Source organism: Phoxinus phoxinus, assembly GCF_949152265.1.
Source record: "Phoxinus phoxinus genome assembly, chromosome: 19".
Taxonomy (NCBI): Eukaryota; Metazoa; Chordata; class Actinopteri; order Cypriniformes; family Leuciscidae; genus Phoxinus; species Phoxinus phoxinus.
Window position 1 is genome coordinate 650,954 of NC_136894.1, and position 14,575 is coordinate 665,528.

Genomic DNA, 14,575 nt, shown 5'->3' on the forward strand with positions numbered 1-14,575 from the left:
AAAAGATGCCCTTGACACAAATAGAGCTTGGGCTCTGAATCAGCACTTGGACAAGGCCTATAATTCAGCACCAACGACAGCGTTCGGGTCTCAGACACACGGGTTCAGGACCACGGACAGCGGCACGGGTGTATATTAGTGTGTTTCTGCTCCTTCGGACAGCGGCACGGGTGTATATTAGTGTGTATCAGCACCTCGGACAGCGGCATGTGTGTATGTGTGTGTTTCAGCACCTCGGACAGCGGCACGGGTGTATATTAGTGTGTATCAGCACCTCGGACAGCGGCATGTGTGTATGTGTGTGTTTCAGTACCTCGGACAGCGGCACGAGTGTGTATATTAGTGTGTTTCTGCTCCTTCGGACAGCGGCACGGGTGTATATTAGTGTGTATCAGCACCTCGGACAGCGGCATGTGTGTGTGTGTGTGTTTCAGCACCTCGGACAGCGGCATGGGTGTATATTAGTGTGTATCAGCACCTCGGACAGCTGCATGTGTGTATGTGTGTGTTTCAGCATCTCGGACAGCGGCATGTGTGTATGTGTGTGTTTCAGCACCTTGGACAGCGGCATGGGTGTATATTAGTGTGTATCAGCACCTCGGACAGCTGCATGTGTGTATGTGTGTGTTTCAGCATCTCGGACAGCGGCATGTGTGTATGTGTGTGTTTCAGCATCTCGGACAGCGGCATGTGTGTATGTGTGTGTTTCAGCATCTCGGACAGCGGCATGTGTGTATGTGTGTGTTTCAGCATCTCGGACAGCGGCATGTGTGTATGTGTGCGTTTCAGCATCTCGGACAGCGGCATGTGTGTATGTGTGTGTTTCAGCACCCCGGACAGCGGCATGGGTGTATATTAGTGTGTTTCAGCATCTCGGACAGCGGCATGTGTGTATGTGTGTGTTTCAGCATCTCGGACAGCGGCATGTGTGTATGTGTGTGTTTCAGCATCTCGGACAGCGGCATGTGTGTATGTGTGCGTTTCAGCATCTCGGACAGCGGCATGTGTGTATGTGTGTGTTTCAGCATCTCGGACAGCGGCATGTGTGTATGTGTGCGTTTCAGCATCTCGGACAGCGGCATGTGTGTATGTGTGTGTTTCAGCACCCCGGACAGCGGCATGGGTGTATATTAGTGTGTTTCAGCATCTCGGACAGCGGCATGTGTGTATGTGTGTGTTTCAGCATCTCGGACAGCGGCATGTGTGTATGTGTGTGTTTCAGCATCTCGGACAGCGGCATGTGTGTATGTGTGTGTTTCAGCATCTCGGACAGCGGCATGTGTGTATGTGTGTGTTTCAGCATCTCGGACAGCGGCATGTGTGTATGTGTGTGTTTCAGCATCTCGGACAGCGGCATGTGTGTATGTGTGCGTTTCAGCACCCCGGCCAGCGCTACATGTGCTTTTACTACATCTGCACAAAAACTACACGATATAAAGGCTGACATGTCTTTTCTGCTTCTAAAATATCCTCACTTTTCCCAGCATAATGTAATGTGTAGAGACAAATACATTTAAAATCCTTAATCCTTAATGCATCCCTGCCTATAGTACAAGTATGAATTTCTAGCAAAAAAAACAACAACTTTTGAATGACACCATGTTTGCCTGATTAGTGTATTAGACTATGCCACATTTCTCCCATCATTTCTCTAAACATGGTTGTGTATCAGAAGCTGAACTATTCATAATTAATTGCAGTCACAAACGCTTGTTTCTCTTTGCTTGGATCATGCATTGACACAGCATCAGTCCTCACACACACACACACACACACACACACACACACACACACACACACGCTCTGACATCACAACACCAGTCTGAAAGCCTCTTCATTACAAGCACTTGTATCATACAGCGTTTATCACAGATACCGTATCATACAGCGTTTATCATTGATACTGTATCATACAGCGTTTATCATAGATACTGTATCATACAGCGTTTATCATAGATACCGTATCATACAGCGTTTATCATAGATACCGTATCATACAGCGTTTATCACAGATACCGTATCATACAGCGTTTATCACAGATACTGTATCATACAGCGTTTATCATAGATACCGTATCATACAGCGTTTATCATAGATACTGTATCATACAGCGTTTATCATAGATACCGTATCATACAGCGTTTATCATAGATACCGTATCATACAGCGTTTATCACAGATACCGTATCATACAGCGTTTATCACAGATACCGTATCATACAGCGTTTATCACAGATACCGTATCATACAGCGTTTATCATAGATACCGTATCATACAGCGTTTATCACAGATACTGTATCATACAGCGTTTATCACAGATACCGTATCATACAGCGTTTATCACAGATACCGTATCATACAGCGTTTATCATAGATACCGTATCATACAGCGTTTATCACAGATACCGTATCATACAGCGTTTATCACAGATACCGTATCATACAGCGTTTATCATAGATACCGTATCATACAGCGTTTATCACAGATACTGTATCATACAGCGTTTATCATAGATACCGTATCATACAGCGTTTATCACAGATACTGTATCATACAGCGTTTATCACAGATACCGTATCATACAGCGTTTATCATAGATACCGTATCATACAGCGTTTATCATAGATACTGTATCATACAGCGTTTATCACAGATACCGTATCATACAGCGTTTATCATAGATACTGTATCATACAGCGTTTATCACAGATACCGTATCATACAGCGTTTATCACAGATACCGTATCATACAGCGTTTATCATAGATACTGTATCATACAGCGTTTATCACAGATACCGTATCATACAGCGTTTATCACAGATACCGTATCATACAGCGTTTATCATAGATACTGTATCATACAGCGTTTATCATAGATACTGTATCATACAGCGTTTATCACAGATACCGTATCATACAGCGTTTATCACAGATACCGTATCATACAGCGTTTATCATAGATACTGTATCATACAGCGTTTATCACAGATACCGTATCATACAGCGTTTATCACAGATATCGTATCATACAGCGTTTATCATAGATACTGTATCATACAGCGTTTATCATAGATACTGTATCATACAGCGTTTATCACAGATACCGTATCATACAGCGTTTATCACAGATACCGTATCATACAGCGTTTATCATAGATACTGTATCATACAGCGTTTATCATAGATACCGTATCATACAGCGTTTATCATAGATCAGGGCTCCAAACAAAAAAATCAAGTAAGGAGCCATTGGCTCCTATAGGGGGAAAAAACAGGCGCCAAATAATTTTTTTAAGAGCCACATAACAATGCATTTACTTTTAGTCACCCTGTTGTGTGCATGTCTCTCCTCTTCTTACAGTTTCAGCATTTTCATCTTGTGAATGTTCTGGGAACTGAAGCTTATTTGGGAACTGAATGTCACTTCCGACTTATGAACTATAATAATCCAAAATAGTCCAAAAATGTTACTTTGCTTAGTTACTGTCCCCGTGTTTTCTCACAGTCTCTTTTTTGAAATGGTTAGTTCCTGTAATTAACTCCGTTTTCCCCGCTATTTCTTTGCCCGCTCTTGAACAAAAGTCACAAAAAAAAATTTGTGTCTCGTGATCATACCTCAGTAGGGCTGCACGATTTTGGCCAAAATTATTTGTTGATTTGTCACATAGGCTAATTATAACTGCTTTTTTACATTCATATTGTGCTACATCTCCTGCTAATGTGTATCAAAATAAAATGGGTCCTCTTATTCACCAAAATTCAGTGCTTCTCCAGAATAAATAAAAATAAATAATTTATTAATATTTTAAATTGTATTTATATTTTATATACATTGTATTTATAATAATTATTAGGATAGACTAGAGATATTATCTTCTGTTATTATTATTATTACCTATTATTACATGGCTTGGTTAAATTCTGATGTAGAATGCAGTATGTTATTTCTTGATAAGACACAGTTGCCATGAAAAACAGAGCGTTGTCATGGACACGGAAGCAATACAATCGTTTTTAAATCAATATTTTCTGTCAAATTATTGATTTATTTGGAAGGTAGCCATGTAAGAGGGATCCCGATGTCAGTTAATAAAATTCTGTAGTTGTTATTTGAAAGGTCTCTTGTTATTTGAAGTCTCTCGCGCGCAGACACCCTTATCGGTCTCTCTCGCGCACTATTGCTCGCGCACAGACATCGGTCTCTCTCGCGCACTATTGCTCGCGCACAGACATCGGTCTCTCTCGCGCACTATTGCTCGCGCACAGACACACGCTGTCTCATCTCGCCCAGTTCGCTTCGCTTTTGTCCAGTCCGGCAAAACATTCTAGTTTCTACATCTAGAAACTAAGCTGTGCGGTGCAGGGAACAACTCTGATTATTGGCTCGTCATGGAGTCAGCGCTAGATTGGCATTGCAAAAAAAAAAAAACTTTCATATGGAGCGTTCTATGAACAGAATGACGCATTTAAAATATCGCATATTTTTTGTTAGCAGAGGTGTGTCATGCGTGCTGGTGATTGACAGAGATGAGGATTGCTTGAAGAAGTCCAATATTTTTCGCTTTGACATTTTTTTTTCTGACGCGAAAGGTGACAATTCGCTTTACCCGTTCATATTTTGGCGCTTTCACTCAGTTCACACAAAGCGTCTCATTTCATGACGTTAACAAAACAAATGAAGCGATAGGCTACTGGCTATAAAACATGCATGTATGATGCAGATTTTACAATCAAAGGGAGTAAATTTGTATTGTCGCCAATGGCGACCTTGGCAGAAATTTCACTCGCAAATAAATATATTTGGTCGCAAATGCGACCATTTTAGTCGCAGTTTGGAGCCCTGTAGATACCGTATCATACAGCGTTTATCATAGATACCGTATCATACAGCGTTTATCATAGATACCGTATCATACAGCGTTTATCACAGATACCGTATCATACAGCGTTTATCACAGATACCGTATCATACAGCGTTTATCATAGATACTGTATCATACAGCGTTTATCATAGATACCGTATCATACAGCGTTTATCATAGATACCGTATCATACAGCGTTTATCATAGATACCGTATCATACAGCGTTTATCATAGATACCGTATCATACAGCGTTTATCATAGATACCGTATCATACAGCGTTTATCATAGATACCGTATCATACAGCGTTTATCATAGATACTGTATCATACAGCGTTTATCATAGATACCGTATCATACAGCGTTTATCATAGATACCGTATCATACAGCGTTTATCATAGATACCGTATCATACAGCGTTTATCACAGATACCGTATCATACAGCGTTTATCACAGATACCGTATCATACAGTGTTTATCACAGATACCGTATCATACAGCGTTTATCACAGATACCGTATCATACAGCGTTTATCACAGATACCGTATCATACAGCGTTTATCACAGATACCGTATCATACAGCGTTTATCATAGATACTGTATCATACAGCGTTTATCATAGATACCGTATCATACAGCGTTTATCACAGATACCGTATCATACAGCGTTTATCATAGATACCGTATCATACAGCGTTTATCACAGATACCGTATCATACAGCGTTTATCATAGATACTGTATCATACAGCGTTTATCACAGATACCGTATCATACAGCGTTTATCATAGATACCGTATCATACAGCGTTTATCATAGATACCGTATCATACAGCGTTTATCATAGATACTGTATCATACAGCGTGACTCAGAGCATCTCTAGCCTGGCAGACTTGCGGTTACTGCCAAGTCAAATGTACTGAGGGCGAGTATTTTACGTTCCCAAGGTTTTCTGTGGTAAACAAAGACATAAATTTCAGTGTTCTGACTTCACCTCGGTTGGTTTGAGTGAATTTTTTTTTTTTTTTTTCAGAACAGCTGTTGCTCGGGCTCTCCACGTTTAGGGGACAAGATGCCATTTGATTTCTGCTGACACAGACCCCTACTGACTCGACCTTAAGGGGGGGAAACCGAGCAGAGTCACAGTCGAGGTCAAACTACACAGAGCAGTCGCTCGCAGGACACACACACACACACACACACACACACACACACACACACACACGAGGTCATTCAAAGAGACGGAGACAGCAAGAACAAGTAAAGGAAGGAATCCTTCACCCAAAGCATGTTAAATCATTTTCTTACAATCAGCTGCAAACTAGCATTCAGATCAGCGTCCATCCGACCAACAACCCATTAATAGAACCAAATCCCGCCTACATTTTTTCTTGTCCAATAATCAATTTCCCTCAGATGTACAGCATGCCATGACACGGAAGATGATATCCTCACGACAAGTCACTCTTTTCCATGCAATTTCAATTAACATCATAGAATGTATGTTCCTCCGCTAACCGTTGTTGGCAGCATAAATGTTGTTCTGCCGTTAAATGCAGCATAAGTGTCATAAAACTCAAGCACTACAGTCCAAGTCAACTGAAGACATGTGATACGATAGCTTTGGGTAATTTAAAGTCCATTGAAGCCTCATTTAGTATGCGCGGTTCTATGAATATGCAAATGAGCCCCGCCTCCACTCACTCAGAGATCCACTGGTGGACGATCACACGTTGATCTGATTGGTTACAAGGTAGTGTGTGACGTCAGAAACACCAGCGATTTCAAACCGTGTGTTTGAGACTGTCTTTGGTTCACTGCAGTTTTAAGCAGAAAATACTCAGCAATGCTGTCCACTTATGAACTTACACATGTGTGTGTTAAAGCAGATTAATAACACCACATAGACACATAAACTACATTAACAGCTGGATTTACACCACAGGGGGACGTCAAGTGGTTGTTGGAGAATCTTTCTGGACAGTCGTACTCCTCATGTACACTCGCGATCTAAAGAAGAGCAGCCGGGACATTCTGCTAAACATTTCATTTTATATTCAACAGATGAAAGAAGATCATACAGGTTTGGAACGACATTTTCATTAATGCATGAACTAGTCTATACATTTGATCCAAAATGAGCAAGAATATCATTCCGGCGTCTTTGATTTCAAAAAAACACATTTAGTCTCTTTTTAGCAAATGTATTCAAACCAAATAACCTTCATTACATTAAGCACTGCGCTTCCCTCCAGACATTAGCAGAACCTGGGAGAAAAAAACCCAATTTACCCTCACAAACAAAGACGACGTCTAAGACTGACTGAAGGATGTGCTTGTGTCACCAGGGCACTGATCTCCCTGTCAAACCCAACACACACACTCATGTAAATCCCAGTGAAGGAATTATAATACGAGAACCATAAAATTCAATAGAGGGGATTAGCCACATGTTGTTAAACTCTCTTCCATGAAGCTTATCTGCATATATACATAAAGCACAGAACGCACCAATCAGAGTCCAGAGACCTGCGGGACACTCATCGGCCAAACATTATCCCTCTAATAAGCACACACACACACACACACACACACACAGACACACACACTCGGTACGTGCATACACTCGCTCGTAGCGTTAAAGCCAACCGAATGGCAAAGCGCATTAAGTTGAAGCCCCATACAGACCTTTATGACCTCATTAAACTTTCAGCTCCGCCATTGGCGTGTAAAGAGCGCTTGCTTTTCTCTAGGGTTGTATGGAAACGCTCACACACACACACACACACACACACACACAAACACGCCGCTGAATCCTAATAACAGCTGTTTGCCTGGGTTTCGGCACAGGGGGAGGCGTATTCACCAGCACTTCTCAGTCATTCTCGCTCTTCTTTCTGATCAGCTTGGCGTCGTGTGGAAATGGGTCACGGTGGCGAACGGCCCGCTTTTACAGACACGACCCCCTCCGAGCCGACGCAACACGACATCCTTCCCAAAACCCGAGTGCTTGGCTCTTACATTATCGTGACAGCGCCAGACTCGGAGGCACACACAAATGAAAAGTTGTATTCAGGAAAAGAGGATTGAGAGGAACCACGTCAGCCATTCTGATGCAGGAGATTTTCTGTGTTTGGTCAGTGGGATTGAGAGAGTTCATGCTGCAAACTAGAACTGCGCCATTAATCAGTTTAGTTCAGTTTGATTTATATAGCACGTTTAAAAACAACCATAATTGACCAAAGTGCTTAACATGGTACAAAATCAAAGAAATAATATACACAAACAATACACAAAATACAATAGACCAACAGTAGAAGAAAGGTCAAGATATCAAAGCTCAACGTGAATTGAAAGCCAAAGCACAGTAATGAGTCTTAATCAAGGACTTGAATGTTTCAATGGTCCGAGCTTTCCTTACATGGATAAGATGATTATCCAGAGGTTTGGAGCAGACACTGCAAACGCTCGTCACCTTCGTTTCTGAACCACATCGAGGAGCATCTGAACGAAGACCTCAGTGCTTTGACAGGTGTGTGGACGTGTAAAAGCTCTGAGAAATAAGGCGGCGACAACCCATTTAAGATTCTAAAAACTATTTTAAATTCAATCCTGAAGCAAACAGGAAGCCAGTGAAGCGTGAACAAACCCGGTGTGATGTGGTCGCGCTTCATGGTCCCGGTCAGAAGTCGAGCTGCTGCGTTCTGGACTAACCCTAGCCGATGAAGAGATGACTGCTCCAATCCAACATATGAAGAGCTACAGTGGTCTAAACACGACTAATAAATGCATGTATGACTCTTTCAAAGTCTTTGCGTAGCAGGTATTGCTTGACCTTAGCCAAAAGTCTCCGCTGGAAGAAGCTGGTGAACAACTGAACTAATCTGTCAAATGTAAAAGCACTGGCAAGAGTCTTGGTGAAAGGTCGAATATGGGAACCTAAAGCGCCAAGAGCATCTACACAGGCACTAACATGTTCCGCACGACCAAACACAACAATTTCACAAGATTGCGATCTTGACTCAAACACACAGTATAATAATGTCTTGTCTTACAATCGTTCAGATGATCACAGAAGTACTGCGATAAAAGTTTATAGTGTGTATAAACACTGATGTTTAGGGCAGTGATCAGAATAAAGTAAACCACCTTATGAGAGAAACTTGACGCGTCAAGTAATTGCATCAATTTCATTGTTACACCAGTAGGTGGCGACATGTGACTTAAATGTGTTGGTCCAGTCTGTGACGGTGTGTGTTCAGTCGTGTTGCTAATAACCGGTCTGTGACGGTGTGTGTTCAGTCATGTTGCTAATAACCGGTCTGTGACGGTGTGTGTTCAGTCATGTTGCTAATAACCAGTCTGTGACGGTGTGTGTTCAGTCATGTTGCTAATAACCGGTCTGTGACGGTGTGTGTTCAGTCGCGTTGCTAATAACCAGTCTGTGACGGTGTGTGTTCAGTCGTGTTGCTAATAACCGGTCTGTGACGGTGTGTGTTCAGTCATGTTGCTAATAACCGGTCTGTGACGGTGTGTGTTCAGTCGTGTTGCTAATAACCAGTCTGTGACGGTGTGTGTTCAGTCGTGTTGAGCATGTGCTGACGGAGATGTGACTGACGGATCGTAAACGGCTTCCAGTCTCGCGGAACGCTAAAGCTCGACTCGCTCACAACGCCACGATCTGGCCGCCAGAACCTCTGAGCTGTCAGAGCAAAGAGAGAAATAACTTAATGTGCTTATCAAGAGATTCAGGGTCATTAAACGGTCAAGGAATGACTGACATATACAGCTTTAAAAGCTGCTTTGCCTCATGTCCTGTAAAGACGATTCAGAATTAAGCAAGGAAATGCAAGAAGTGGAAGTGGAGGAGGGGGGGGGGGGGGGGTAGAGAGAGAAAAGTGTGTTAAAAAATCAGCCCATAGTTTTGTTCATAGCTCAGCACCCTCCAAACTTCTTCATTTTGAAACGCATGTCAGGAATGAAGACAGCAGTCGCTGACGTGAGGGTCATGTGACCCCCGGAGAGCTGTCTTACATAACACACACATATGAGGAGCGAGCCGAGTCAACATGATTAGAAGCCATCACAGACACGACAGACAGCGCAGATTAATGCGCATTCGAAGTGACAGAACTCTTCTACGGGACAAATCAAACGTGTGTGGGGGAAATGCATTCAGATATTGAACAAATCCAATTTTACATCTTCTAATGACATTTTGACAGGTGGCTGCACTGTTTTGGGTGGTTGTTAGGCGTTTGATAACACACACACGCACAGACACACGCGCAGACACACACATGCACAGACCCACACACACAGACACACACACGCACAGGCACACACACGCAGACACACACTAACCCGACCCCTAAACCTACCCATCACACACACACACACACACACACAACCCCTAAACCTACCCATCACACGCAACTTTGCATTTATACATTTTTTAAAAACTCAAATTGCTTTATACCAGTTTCACAAATGAGGACGTCCCTACACTGTAAAAAATTATTGTTGGTTTAAAAAGTAAGTTACCTGGTTGCCTTAAAAATGTGAGTTCATTGAAATTAAACAATTGAGTTAATGCAATGAAGGAGATTGGTTTAATCAATAGAAACTCAAAATATTATGTTATCTGAACTACATTAATTATGTAAGTTGATTTGACAAAAGATAAAAAGTTGTGTTTACAAATAATGAAATTACTTTACAGTGGTTTTGGAAATTGTCAGGTTTTGGTCACTTCTGGGTACAAATTTATTCCCAAAATATAGTCAGTTCAGGTAGGTGTGCACGCACGCACGCACACACACGCGCACACACACACACACACACACTTCATGCTGTTTGCTGTGTTGTTTTAAACGTCACGGATTGTCTCCATGTAAACCGGAGCTCTTTCCCGCGCGCGAGGACAGTTTTAGTGGAGCTTTCATACACACTTCCATAACTGAAGCCGTATCGCTGGGTTCCTCATGTCCTCTGGCCAGGTCGAGCTCATGTTTTATTCAGACCAGATCTGCTATTGTGCACAAGCGGAGGCTCTCGGCCTGTGTTTCTGTCCGCGCGGGTCCGGGTTTCCCCTTTACATGTCAAGTGTGTTTAATTAGGGCCCGAGCACCGATGGTGTGAGGACCCTCTTGGAATTGCTCTGTTTATTATTATTATTATTATTATTATTATTATTATTCTTCTCCGCATTTAATCGCATTTTTGAGGGCCTAAACATGCACGAAAACTCACGAAAATTTGCACACGCGTCAGAACCGGCGAAAATTGACATCTGATATGCGTTTCAGAATTGGGCGGGGCAAAATGGCTCGATAGCGCCACCTATAAATGTTCAACGGAGTGCGCCTCCTGCTACGTTTCACGTACGTGTACGAAATTCGGTACATACATGTAATGACCCAATACCTACAAAAAAGTCTCTTGGAGCATAGCCTTAAACACAACAGGAAGTCAGCCATTTTGAACTTCCTCTCTGATTTTTGTGCAGTTTTTGCCATTTTCAGGCCTCGTACTTTAACGAACTCCTCCTACAGTTTTAATCTGATCATCTTCAAATTTGGTGAGTGTAATCTTAAGGCTTTTGCGACGTTAAATTGCGAAGATCTTGAGTTTTCGTCGAAGGGCGTGTCCTCGGCGGCCTGACAAATTTTGATGTTTCGCCATGAAACAGGAAGTTGCTGTAACTCAGGCATTGAATGTCCAATCTGCCCCAAACTTCACACGTTTGATAAGCGTTCTGTCCTGAACACATGACCATGCTCAAATTCAGTTACAGTCATAGCGCCACCTGCTGGCAACAGGAAGTGACATGTTTAACACTGTTTTGGACTCCTAATAATTTATAAAAGATTGCCAGCAAGTGCTAAACTTGTTAACAACATACTAGAAACATGCTAAAACATGCTAGCAAACATTAGCTAAGTGCTAAAGCATGCTATTACTGCAATTAAACAGGAAGTTGCTGTAACTCAGGCATTGAATGCCCAATCTGCCCCAAACTTCACACGTTTGATAAGAGTTCTGCCCTGAACACATTTACATGAGAATATTCAGTTACAGTCATAGCGCCACCTGCTGGCAACAGGAAGTGACATGTTTAACACTGTTTTGGACTCCTAATAACATATACAAAATTGCCAGCAAGTGCTAAACATGTTAACAACATACTAGAAACATGCTAAAACATGCTAGCAAACATTAGCTAAGTGCTAAAGCATGCTATTATTGCAATTAAATAGGAATTTGCTGTAACTCAGGCATTGAATGCCCAATCTGCCCCAAACTTCACACGTTTGATAAGAGTTCTGGTCTGAACACATTTACATGAGAATATTTAGTTATAGTAATAGCGCCACCTATTGGCAACTGGAAGTGACATGTTTAACACTGCAATGCATTACTAGCAACATATTAAATATGCCATTGAGTTATATACATGTTAGAAACATGTTAAAACATGCTAGCAATTCTTAGCTAAGTGCTAAAGCACGCTAATGCAATGAAACGGGAAGTTGTTGTTACTCAAGAAGGCAATGTCCAATCTGCCCCAAACTTCACACGTTTGATAAGAGTCCTGCCCTGAACACATCTACATGACACTTTTCAGTTATAGAATAGCGCCACCTACTGGCAACAGGAAGTGACATGTTTAACACTGCAATGCATTACTAGCAACATATTAAATATGCCATTGAGTTATATACATGTTAGAAACATGTTAAAACATGCTAGCAATTCTTAGCTAAGTGCTAAAGCACGCTAATGCAATGAAAGAGGAAGTTGTTGTTACTAAAGAAGGCAATGTCCAATCTGCCCCAAACTTCACACGTTTGATAAGAGTCCTGCCCTGAACACATCTACATGACACTTTTCAGTTATAGTAATAGCGCCACCTACTGGCAACAGGAAGTGACATGGTTAACACTGTGATGCTGTACTAGCAACATATTAAATATGCCATTGAGTTATATACATGTTAGAAACATGTTAAAACATGCTAGCAATTCTTAGCTAAGTGCTAATGCATGCTAATGCAATGAAAGAGGAAGTTGTTGTTACTAAAGAAGGCAATGTCCAATCTGCCCCAAACTTCACACGTTTGATAAGAGTCCTGTCCTGAACACATCTACATGACACTTTTCAGTTATAGTAATAGCGCCACCTACTGGCAACAGGAAGTGACATGTTTAACACTGCGATGCATTACTAGCAACATATTAAATATGCCATTGAGTTATATACATGTTAGAAACATGTTAAAACATGCTAGCAATTCTTAGCTAAGTGCTAAAGCACGCTAATGCAATGAAACGGGAAGTTGTTGTTACTGAAGAAGGCAATGTCAAATCTGCCCCAAACTTCACACGTTTGATAAGAGTCCTGCCCTGAACACATCTACATGACAATTTTAAGTTAAAGTAATAGCGCCACCTACTGTCGACAGGAAGTGACACGTTTTACACTGTGATGCATTACTAGCGACATATTTAATATGCCATTGAATTCTAAACATGCTAAAACATGCTAGCAACACTTATCTGAGTTATAACGCATGCTATTATCCCCATAATAAAAGGACATTTTTTGTAACTGACTTTGACATACTCCTCCTATTTTTACCTACTTAAATGCACATTGCCCACCGTGCTCTGTCTTACTAAAGCCACCGGGTGGCGGTGGCACGGGTGCGAGGGCCCTTTCATCGCTGCTTGCAGCTTTAATTCAGTTTGAGTTTCATCAGAACGGTGTGTGTGTGTCGTCTGGGAATCTGAGAAGCTGTAACCGAGGTTATGGGGGAACGAGCCAAATATGATTCAAGGGTAATGATAAAGATAAACGATAAGACATGTACTAAAATATCAATGTTCAAAACAACGGTTTTCAACACTGATAATAATCATAAATGTGTCTTAGAATAAATTACACTTTACTATATATTCACCGAAAACTGATGGTCTACATTATAATAATATCTCACTGTTTTACTGTATTTCTGATCAAATAAATGCAGCTTTGGTGAGCAGAAGAGACTTTTTACAAACATTAAAAATCACAAGGACTTTAAAAGTTTATAATGCTGAAAATAAGAACAGGAACCTTTACATAATCATCTGACAAACATGAATATCATTATTATTATTAATGAAAAATGATAGAATAGATTCGTTTCTAAATGCCATTTAAATTATTTGATACAGTATGTCCTGATTTTTCAGGTTTTTTGAAGGATCTTCTTGGTGCATTACTAGAAACAATGTATTAAAGGAGGCCAGTGTAAGAGAACAGCTCTCTCTCTCCCTCTCTCTCTCTCTCTCTGTCCTTGTTAATAAGCAACGGAGTCAAAAAACTGGAAGAGTGGTTACGTAAGTGGAAGAGAGAGAGGGAGAGACTTTTTTTCCCCTCTCTCTCAATTTAGGAATCCAGTTTAGATCTTATTAGTGTGTGATTTTCGGCACATTAGCACATCAGCTCCCTGACAGGAGGAGGAACGTTCACTCCCACCCGTCGCTTTCATTCATCCTCAAACACACACACTTCCCTGCCCTCGGATGTCTGCACCTCCTCGATGACACACACTACACTCTCAGAACAAAAAGCCGTCGCCCATTCCAAAATGTGTCCCTTTGTACCTGAAGAGTGTGTATTAGTCTCTCAGAGGATATATTGGTACATATTAGAAGCT

At 41.5% G+C, this 14,575-nt stretch overlaps 1 protein-coding gene across 1 annotated transcript in view; it reads right to left on the bottom strand.

Moving 5' to 3' along the window:
• The window catches only part of epha10 (EPH receptor A10), a 135,331-nt gene that overhangs the window by 100,306 nt on the left and 20,450 nt on the right, over nt 1–14,575 (bottom strand). The window lies entirely within an intron of this gene.